The following is an 11,494-nucleotide window of genomic DNA, read 5'->3' as shown; positions in this document are numbered from 1 at the left end:
ACGCCGTCGTTCCTACTGATCTGAATGTGGACCAGTTTCAAGCCATGGTGGGATACCTTTCCATTCCACATTCCATTACATTCACAGAAGCCGATGATGCCTCTGTAAGTCAGCCACATAATGCACCATTACATATTGAAGCCTTCATACACAAACATCGAATAAAGCGAGTCCTAATAGATGGAGGAGCTGGTCTAAACATTTGTACATTGAGCACCATTAAACAATTGGGATATTCTGATAAATCTGTGAATTCAAAAAATCAAATCACCATCAAGGCATACGATGATGAAGAACGCTCATCCAAGGGCACAGTCACCTTACCTCTAAGAGTTGGGCCAGTTACAAAGGATGTGGTTTGCCAAGTCCTGGATTTAGATCTCACTTATAATATATTGCTAGGACATCCTTGGATTCATGAAATGAGGGCAGTCCCATCGACATATCATCAATGCATTAAGTTTCCTCACAATGGAGTCGAGGTAACAGTTAACGGTGATCCTAATCCGTTCATATATTGCAATAACTTGAGGTCACATACTGAGACCATCATTCCCAGTAATCGTGAAGCTATTTCTTCTTCGGCATACATTGATCCTGAGTCATTAAAACCTTCAACATCAAAACAAGGTGAACTTAAAGGCAAATTTCAGGACAAAGGCATGGGAGAATACACTTTAAATCAGACCATGTATTTACGACAAGTCATGAACTCTCCAAAAGAATATGGAAGGCCACATCCTAACAAGAAAACATTCATCATGACGCTCAAATGGGACCCTACTACCTTTCAAAGATGGGGCGAATTGGAAGAGGAAGGCTTATACAAGATGCTCTACAAAGACATTGAAGATGACACACAAGATCAAATCAATATACCCTGTGAGAAATATGGCAAAGGCTTCAAGATTCTACAAAAATTTGGGTATGATGGAAAAAGCCCTCTTGGGTTACGCAAAGAAGGCGTTATGGAGCCCTTACAACCTGAATTGACTGTAAAAAGGGAATGCTCGAAGGGACTTGGTTTTTTGACTTCCAAGATCCACACTAAAAGGACAGAGGAGGCATCACAAATCAAAATTGCCAAAATTCAACAAGAGGATCGCTATTCCACAGACTCCAACGAATGGGAATGGGGTTCAGACAAATCCTCCAATGACTATGAGCTCACCGAGACATTCAGAGAGCTAGGTGAACCCACAGAAGAGGAGGAGTTTTATAACAAATTCAGAGTTGGTCAAGAAACAACCCATGAGGAGTCTACACAGTCCTTGTCTCAAGGTTCTAGGTTGAAATCACATAGGATGAGAACACCTGTTCCGGAATGCGCTACTAGTAATGATAATTTGGACTCGCTTGCGATCGGGACTGATGAGGAGAGTGCCATCGATGACCTTGATAATTACCTTGACATACCCGAATATAACCACATCTTCACTCTTAGCCCCGCTAACTTCGAAGACATTAACGGCCTTCCCCTTGTTCATCACCAACTCATTGACTAGGATAATGAAGGACCTGCACAGTTGGATACATTCCAAAACGATGAAGCTTTTATTGATTAGCTAGGCATACAAGATGATCTTCCCCCTGGAGACCATAAAGCGGGATACATCATAGAACTCAATAGCATGGCATATTTTGGTGAGGGTGTCGGACCTTCTAGTCGCAAAAATGTGAAAATAAGAACAAATCAAGGGTCTTATGGCGAAAACCACACTGTGGCGCTATCTGATTCCAAAAAAGTAAAAAGAAAGGACGTATCTGAGGGTGAAAACCTCTCTGAGGTGCCCGAAGATGGAAGGCTCGACATTCTCCCAGCATCATATGAGGAAAAATCATCCATGTTGGTAGAAGAAACTATCAAAACAAACATCGGTACAGAAGAGGTTCCGCACAACATATTCCTAGCTCAATCATTGACAGGGTCCGAAAGGACAAAATTCATAAGTTTCTTCAAAGAGCGACAAATCAACTTCGCCTGGTCATACACTGATATGCCTGGATTGAATCTAGATTTGGTAATGCATCATCTGACGGTCAAGCCAGGGGCAAAACCAGTAAAACAGAAATTAAGAAAAATGCATCCACAAGTGGCATTACTAGTCAAAGCAGAGCTTGAGAAATTACTCGATGTCAGATTCATACACCCAATTGATTATCCGGAATGGATCTCTAACTTGGTACCTGTCAGTAAACTAGATCGCAGCATCAGAATTTGCACAGATTTCAGAGACATCAACAAAGCTTGTCCAAAGGATGACTTCCCATTACCAAACATTGACTTGATCGTTGATCTCACAGCAGGTCATGAAATGCTATCATTAATGGATGGATTCTCTGGCTATAATCAGATAAGAATTGCACCCGAGGATCAACACAAAACATCATTCACTTGTCCATGGGGAACTTTCTGTTGGAATGTCATGCCCTTTGGGCTAAAAAATGCATGTGCTACATATCAAAGAGCTATGACTACTATCTTTCATGATCTCATGCATGTAACTGTGGAAGATTATGTTGACGACCTCTTGGTCAAATCAATAGACAGAAATACACACTTGGACATACTTTCAGTTGCCTTTGATCGGTTGGAAAAATACAAAGTTAGGTTAAACCCTAAGAAATGTGTCTTTGGAGTAACCTCTGGAAATCTCCTAGGGTTCATTGTATCCAAAAGAGGAATTGAAGCGGATCCAGCAAAAGTCAAAGCTATCTTAGAAATGCAACCACCAAGAAATATCAGTCAACTTCGATCCTTACAAGGCAGACTCCAGTCCATACAAAGATTCATAGCACAACTGGCAGATAAGTGTAATCCTTTTCAACACCTGCTACATAAAAACATCAAATTCAAATGGGATGACAACTGTCAACAGGCTTTCCAGACACTCAAAGACTATCTCTTAAATCCACCAGTTCTGATGCCACCAATTCCAAATCAACCACTGCTACTATACATATCAGCTACTCCAACAGCACTAGGGGCACTCTTAGCACAACAAATTGTTGGGGGCAAGGAAAAAGCAGTATATTATATCAGTCGCACATTGGTGGGATACGAGCTAAACTACACACCAATTGAGCGCGCATGTCTCGCCATGGTCTTTGCTTCACAGAAATTACGACATTACATGCTCACTCATAAGACTAAGTTGGTTGCAAGAATTGATCCATTAAAATACCTTCTCAATAAAGCAACACTTACTGGGCGACTGGCCAAATGGGTAATGATATTGAGTGAATTCGACATCGAGTATGTGGACAGAAAAGCAATAAAAGGACAAGCCATCGCAGATCAATTAGCAGATGTTCCCATGATTGATGATGTTCCTCTAAATTCTGAATTTCCAAATGAATCCATTTTAACAATATCACATGCAAAGCCATGGCAACTGTACTTCGACGGCTCATACACACAGCATGGGGCAGGAGCTGGCATCCTCTTTATAACTCCTCAAGGGGATTCTATACCAAAATCGTACCGCTTATCATTTCCTTGCACTAACAATATAGCGGAATATGAGGCATTAACAACAGGATTACGAATTGCAGTTCAATGGAAGATCCAAGAACTTCGTATTTTTGGAGACTCCCAACTTGTTATCCGTCAAGAAACTAGTGATTATCAAACAAAAGATGAAAAGTTAATGCCTTATAAACAAATGGTGGATGATCTGAAATAGCACTTTACAAAGATAGACTTTGAGCAGATACCAAGAGAGCAGAATCGCGCCACAGATGCCATGGCTACAATTGCTTCATTGATTGATTTACCTCCAAACGAGACCCGCTATGAGTTCTTGGTGGATAACCTTTTAGTCCCTTCATATGAGGTAATGCCTACTGAGATGATATGTGTTGTCGGTCCCGAATCCCAGTTATATGGTTCCATTTTCACATACCTACGAGACAATACTTTACCTCCTGATCTATCAAATAACCAGCGTCGCACTTTCATTCACCAATCCTCTCGATATGTCATTTTAGCTGATATCCTATACCGGCGAGGTCTAGATGGCACTCTTCTTAGATGTCTAGAAAGTGACGAAGCTCAGATTGTGTTACGTGAAGTGCATGAAGGGATATGTGGTCCACATGCTAGTGGTCCTACCTTAGCCAAGAAACTCATCAGGACTGGATATTACTGGCCCAATATGGAAAAAGACTCATATTAGTTTGTCAAGAAATGTAAGCAATGTCAAATTCATGGAGACCTCATACATGCACCGGCACAAGAACTACAACCACTTGCGTCTCCTTGGCCCTTTTGTCAGTGGGGACTCGATCTCATAGGCAAGATTCACCCTCCTTCCTCTAATGGTCATAAATTCATTATCACAGCCACAGAGTATTTCACAAAATGGATTGAAGCCGTACCTCTCACACAAGTCACTAGAAAACAGATTACTACCTTCATCCTTAACTATATCATATGCCGATATGGTATTCCTGTTTCCATTATTACTGATAACGGGCGTCCCTTCAAAAATCAGGATGTTCATGAACTCTGTGACCGCTTCCATATTTCCCATCGTTTCTCCACACCATATTACCCCCAAGGTAATGGCCAAGCTGAGGCATCTAATAAAACAATCTTTAAAATCCTCAAGAAGACAGTCGACGACATTGGCCGTAATTGGCATATCCAACTCAATCCTACACTCTGGGCCTACCGCACAAGTGTCCGTACACCTACAAGAGCTACACCCTATTCACTAGTCTATGGTTCTGAAGCCATCTTGCCTATTGAGGTCGAGTTACTTTCTTTATGGGTCTTTTTGCAAAACATCATCACTGATGAAGACTATAGGGTCTCTCGCTTACAAGAACTAGAACTGCTGGATGAACGGAGACAAACTGCTTTTAATCATCTCAAGGCTTACCAACAACGAATGAGTCGCAGCTACAACCACAAGGTCAAGCCTCGCACATTTGAGGTAGGTGACTTGGTTCTCAGAGAAAACCCCAAGAATCAGCAAGACAGAGAGAAGAAGGGCAAGTTCGAACCAAACTGGCTTGGTCCTTACATCATCACAGTAGTATATGGATCTGGGGCATATCAACTCTCAACTACAGAAGGTGAACCTTTGGAGGATCCTATCAACAGCATGCACCTTCACAAGTTCTACATATAGCTCTTCGGAATATCCTAATTCAAAAATACAAAAAAAAAATCAAAAAAAAATTCAAAAATACAAAAAAATTATAAAACAAAAAAATCGTTACTTGGTGAAAACCTGGCAAACATGCACTTTGTGACACAAAAAAAAACAAAAAAATGTTAAAAAATCGAAAAAAGTAAAGAGAAATAATTTCGTCCAATGGTGAAAAACCACTCCGGTGGCGCCCTGGGCAAGTACCATGGTGAAAACTGGGTCACCAGCGCCATGCATAGAGACATTGCTCCTCCCTCCTTCAGGATTCTCTTCATCATTTCACTTTGCACACACTCACAACCTATTCGTTCATAATACACTTACCCATTCCCATCATGGCTTGTTATTGATCTACCCAAGATTGGTTAGCCATTCATAATAAACATTCATTTTCATCCCTTTCCATCCATAACAAATCAGATCCTATCTGTGGCTAAGGCAAATCCTACGTCTAGTAATGGGTGTGGAACTGAGAACATCACATGTTTTGAGGAGTACAGTTTCTTCCAGCTTCCTTCAGTCTATCTGCGCACAATCCGCAATAAAGCAACATCTGCATCACAGATCTGCAATAAAGTTTCATCTTCTCCGCAATAAAGTATCAGTTTCATGGATTCAGTCAGTTTCAGATGAGACACAGCAGCAACAATGGGCTTCAACAAATCAAATCTTTCAATAGACTTAGACAACATATGGTTCAGTGCTATCTATCCTTTTTGTGAAAGTAAACATTGTGACCACAATCAAATAAGACTTATACAAGTGACAAGAGACACTAAACTTGAGGACTACAGTGGATGTTGGTGTCGAGTCTTAGTTTTCTTTTGATTTCATCTTTTTTGGTGACATGTCTTTTAGCTTTTCCGGGATGTCTTTGACTAGAGATTCTATCTCCAAGATGTCTTTGACTAGAAAGGCGAGGATGGGGTATCATCACCTATTGGTATTTGTTGTCTATGGATTGTCTTTTAGTAATGCTATGACTTGTCCAAGGATATGAGGACACTATGAGTCTAGTGTGAACTGGGGCATTCCTTGTTTGTAACTATCTTATCTCCATGCAAACAGGTACAATGACTTTCTGGGTCGAACATATGCCTCGATTGTCATTACCTACTTGCCATAATAAAGCTCAATGATGATAATGCACAAGAAGCTCTTTCACTTTCATATCTTCTGTCTTCCATCCCCCTTTCTCGATTGACTTCCATCGTCCTTCTCGAGTCCGCTTAGCCTTCTATCACATGACTGAGTATAATGACACACCAAAAACATTTGCATTTCATGTAGTTGCACCTACATTACCACATATAGATATCACAATTGCATCACATCCTGCAAACAACACCTGTTAGCACAATTTACATTTGCATTATCATATTCATCTGCATTACTTACATTCACATTTGCATCATGCATACACATATAAAACATAAACGAACGAAAAAAAAATATTGCATTACATACATATTTGCATCCATATCATAAGCATCACATAAGAACATCTCATCACATAGGTACACATGCATATAGCTACCGCAAAGATGAATCATCTCATATATATAATAAAAAGTGTCATGATACAATGATGTCAAAATCATATGGCTACAATCACCCGCAGGTGTCTACAATACAAAAGAATGGTACAACACTGATACAATGGGAGCCCTCTAAGGCTATGATGAACTCCCTCCCTCGGAGCCGCCTGGCCTCGATGGAATCTGAGCCCCTGAAGGACCCACCCCAGGATCATCCCGCCTGCCCCCTCTATCTGGTGGTGGTGGAGGACCCATGACCCCACCGCTAGATGCCTGCCTCCTCCGACTCCCTCCCGTAGTTGTCGCTGTGCGCGATGGTCTATGGAAGCTCATCGCCCGCTAATCTGCTGGCACTGCACCGTAGTAGAGGTCCCTCCAGTATCCAATCTCCTCTCCTGCCCGCAGGGCATATGCATAGCCTGCCCCTGTGTCCTCCGCCGCCTGCCTCCCTGCCCTCAGCACTGTCTCAGCCTCTGTGTAGCGTTGAATCGCCTGATCTCTCTCCCGCTCAGTATCCCTGAGCCTCGTCCTGAGTCGGTCTCTCTCCCTCTCCAACTCCTGTATCTCATCTGCCTGACCCTGGCAGATCTCCCTGAGCTCAATCAGCTCATCCTCCTCTGGATCCCCACCCTCTGCCTCGGCCTGTGGCTCTCCCTCTGCAGGTGCCTGCCCCTGTATCGGTACCTATACTGGTGCCTGTATGGGTACCTGTCTCTATGCATGCCTCTGTCCCTGCACCTGTCCCTGTCCCTGTCTCTGCCTGGGATCCTGTGCTGCTGGTGCCTGTAGGGGTAATCCACCGCGACCCCTCACCACTCGAGCCTGCCGCTCCTCTCCACCCTCTCTCTAAGGTGCAACTTGCCTCTCTCCCACTACTCCCCTCCGCCTCCGTCGGCCTCTACCCCCATCACCTCCGCCATCATCATCATCATCTCCTCCTCCATCTCCATCCAATAGCTCCCCTGGATCTGTTAGTCGTGGGAATGGATGCTTCGCCCAATATGCTGAATACTCAGCATCCATCCCAGCATCATCGACCTCTGGCCACATGTCCTAGGGTAGAGGTATCATCTCTATCAGCTGTGCCACTGCCTGATCATACGACAGTAGCGGCCCAAACTACACCTGATCCCTGACTGTACAGGCATACATACCCGAGCCTCGTGGCATCCTCTGAATCCGGCCAAACTGTCGGCCAACCCTGTCCACAAGTTGCCTCTCTAACACATAGGGCATCCACCCAATTAGATACCTGCTCCGGAAGGTGTATGGCAACTCCACTGCGTCATCCTCCCACTCCTCGCATCCTAGATATGGTCTCCAGATGACTACATCAATATCATCCAGCACTCACCGCTAATGCTCTAACCTGCCAATCCGCGGTTGGGAGGTGATCATATCGTACAAATGAACAAAGCTGCATCCATGTCCCTTGCCTCGGAAGTGTATCGGCCTCGTCACTGGCAGATGCTCATAGGCCCAAACCTGCAGTAGTGTCACCCCGCAGCCCAATCCAACTGACCCATGGTAGACAAACTGGTGAAGCTCATAGTACAGGTGGGCCAACACACATGGTCCCCAAGCATATCTGGTGTGCTGCGTCACCAGTGTCTCCAATGCTCCACCCCAGCCCACTGCCAATCCCCGTGTCGGCCTATCCGGACACAAGAACCCACTAATCACTCCTCCGATCACAGTTGGCAATGCTAACCCTATGGCTGTCATGGTGTCCCATGCCACATGACCAGCCCTCATCTCTAGGCCGGGATCCTGAAACACCCGTCTCAATGCCTCTCTGTCACCATCTCGATCATATGGAATCAACTCTCCATCAATCGGTATCCGTAGAATCCTGTAGACATCCTCAAGGGTGACTGTCATCTCACCCATCGGCAAATGGAAAGTGCATGTCTCAGAGTGCCATCTCTCAGCCAGCGCAGTCAGCAAACCCATGTTTGCCCGAAACTCAGGCACATACAATATATGTCTCAAACCCATCTCCTCGATGGCAGCTTTATCTTGAAACGACAACTCAGGTCGCAATTTCTGTGTCGACGGGAATCTCTCCCGTGACTCCAGCATAGGCAAGTACTCCTGTAGTCAAGCAAATTAATCATGTCAGTCATGGTGGCATTCACTGTTCATCACAAAATGCTACTCTTTTATCTAAATGCATATGGTTATCTATCCTAGTGACACTCACTGTTCATCACAAAGTGTTACTTCTATTCTAGTGGTACTCACTGTTCATCACAAAGTACTACGTGTGTGACACTCCCTGTTCATTACAAAGTGTTACTCACATTTGCACTCCCTGTTCATCACAAAGTGCTGCTCATATTTCAATACTCCCTGTTCATCACAAAGTACTCTATCTTGGTACTCACTGTTCATCACAAAGTGCCTTGATCTATCCTAGTCTTCCTAAAGGACCTGCTTGAGTGTATCCTCTCAGCAGCTTATCCAATCGACAGCGTATGTTCATCACAGAACTGCCGATTTGACCTCGAAGACCAAACTTGCATTTTTCAACACAAACGCGCTTGACTGACACAAACGCGCCTACAAACAGCACAAGCGCGCCTGAAAAACACAGACGCGCCTGTAGGACATAGACGTGCCTAAGCAGTGCATAAACGCGACTATACATCGCAAACACCCCTACACATCGCAGACGCCCCTGCACAACGCAGACGCGCCCGCATTTGACGCAAACGCGATTCCAGACACAGACGTGCCTAGCACCGACACAGACGCACCTGTCGGACACAGACGCGCCTGGCACCGACGCAGACGCAGTTGCACGATTTCAAACTTTTTTGTACCCTATTCCTAAGCGCATTTATTGCTCTAACTAGCAGGCATTAATGACAAAAATACATGCGTCAAAGTACAAGGAGGTTTGATGGTACTTACTGGCTCTCCTGCCTCTGCTAGCCTCTGGAATCGGCGAACGTGGTCGAATCTGTGAGTGAAGGCCATCGCTGTTGACTGTTGCTGCTCTATTTTCGCTCTGCACTCTGATCTCGTGGATGTGTAGATGACAATGAGGATGTCTTTTCCCCCGTGGTCTATCTTATAGACTACCCCTAGCCTTCGTTTCTCGAGTCAGTCTTCTTTATCCCGTGACTTTGTCACTTTATCCGGTCAGTCCATTCTAGCCTCTCTTTCTTATCGAGAGATTGTCTGCAATCTTTTCAGACATTTTCATCCAATCTCTCGAGGGGGCATATCATTCCCATTCTGGGGCAACTCTGTATCAGTTCATCTTATCTTCTTTGAAACAACGCGACAAGCCGCATTGTCTCAAAGAGGGGCAAAATGTAGACACCTAAAATTGTCCAGTCTAATTAAATAAATATTTTATTTATTTAATTATTTAAGCTTAATTCTTCTATTAATTAAATAAATCCTTATTTATTTAATTAATTCATTTATCCTCTTCTAGCCTTATTTATCATTTAAATAAATACATTTATTTATTTAAATTATCCATTTTCCTAAATTAAATAAATATTTAATTTATTTAATTATCCTACTTCTTCTATTAATTAAATAAATCTTTATTTATTTAATTAATTCATTAGCCTTTTCTACACATGATACATGTCATTCATCTCTTAATTCATACATTGCCTAGCCCTTTCATTATTTTGGTATTTCTTTTACCTACCCTCTAATCCTAGCCGACCTCCTTTTTACACCTCTCAATCTTATCCCTCCATTTCATATTGTGTCTTCTATTTAAGGAGATGCCTTCTTCATTATCAAACCCTAACGAATCAGGCTAATCAAGCATTCTAATGATCATTTTGACTACACTACGATCCTGCTTGCAACCACATTCCGTTCTTTGTTGAGCTCTTGTGCACATAAAATCTGAGAGCAAATATATCAAGCAAGATCAATGGAGATAGGAAGAATGGAGATCAAAACCCTATTGGACATGTGATGGTATAATCTTTGTGATTTCATGTGATTTGCATTGTCTTAGGTAATCTTCATATGTTATGGTGGATCTTTGTTGTTGTTAGGCTAGGGTTTTTGTGGTTGGATTCATTTAGCCTTTCAATATTGTTGTTATTGTTATCCATTTTCACCATATACACTAATTAATTGGAAGAATAGGATTTAAATTTGATTAAATTAATTAGCCAAATTTAGGTGTCTACATTTTTCCCATCCTCGCGGTGGCGCTAGAATAGCATCAGTCTGAAGACAATAAGACACTTGAGAGCGAGGAAGAAAAAAATGCCCCAGGCAAACAAAGGAATGGTTAGGGATGCCCCCTTAAGAGGGTGCATGGGGAAAAAGGAACTAGGTAGCATCTCGAAAGAAAATTTGCCCCAACAAATAGGATAGAAGGGAAGAGGCAGAATAGAAAGAGGAGAAAATGCAAATGCAATGGATGATATGGATGAAATGATCATGGAGCGTGAGCACCCGTGAATTAGGATGCCATGTAATGAGCACTTATTTTTATTTACCAATGTCTATGAGTCACCAAGGTATAAGGAATCAGGGTGGAATTTCACAACCAATGCATGGATTGACACATATAAACACACACAGGCTAATCTAGCACCACACAGAGTTACATAGACCCTACAGGCAATAGTGCTAGAAGAACCCCAAGCAGAAGATATGCCCCAATGTAACATGAGATGAAAGAGACCTCATGAAGGTACAACAAGGGACACATCCAAAAGACATGCCAAACAAAACCAAAAGCAACAAGATCACATCTTGAGCCTTGTTATTCCTAGCGCACCATGATATAAAAGATCATGGCGATCA

Source organism: Cryptomeria japonica, chromosome 7 (genome assembly GCF_030272615.1).
Source record: "Cryptomeria japonica chromosome 7, Sugi_1.0, whole genome shotgun sequence".
In the NCBI taxonomy this organism is placed as follows: Eukaryota; Viridiplantae; Streptophyta; class Pinopsida; order Cupressales; family Cupressaceae; genus Cryptomeria; species Cryptomeria japonica.
The sequence above is the reverse complement of the archived record's forward strand: the minus strand, read 5'-3'. Positions refer to the sequence as shown.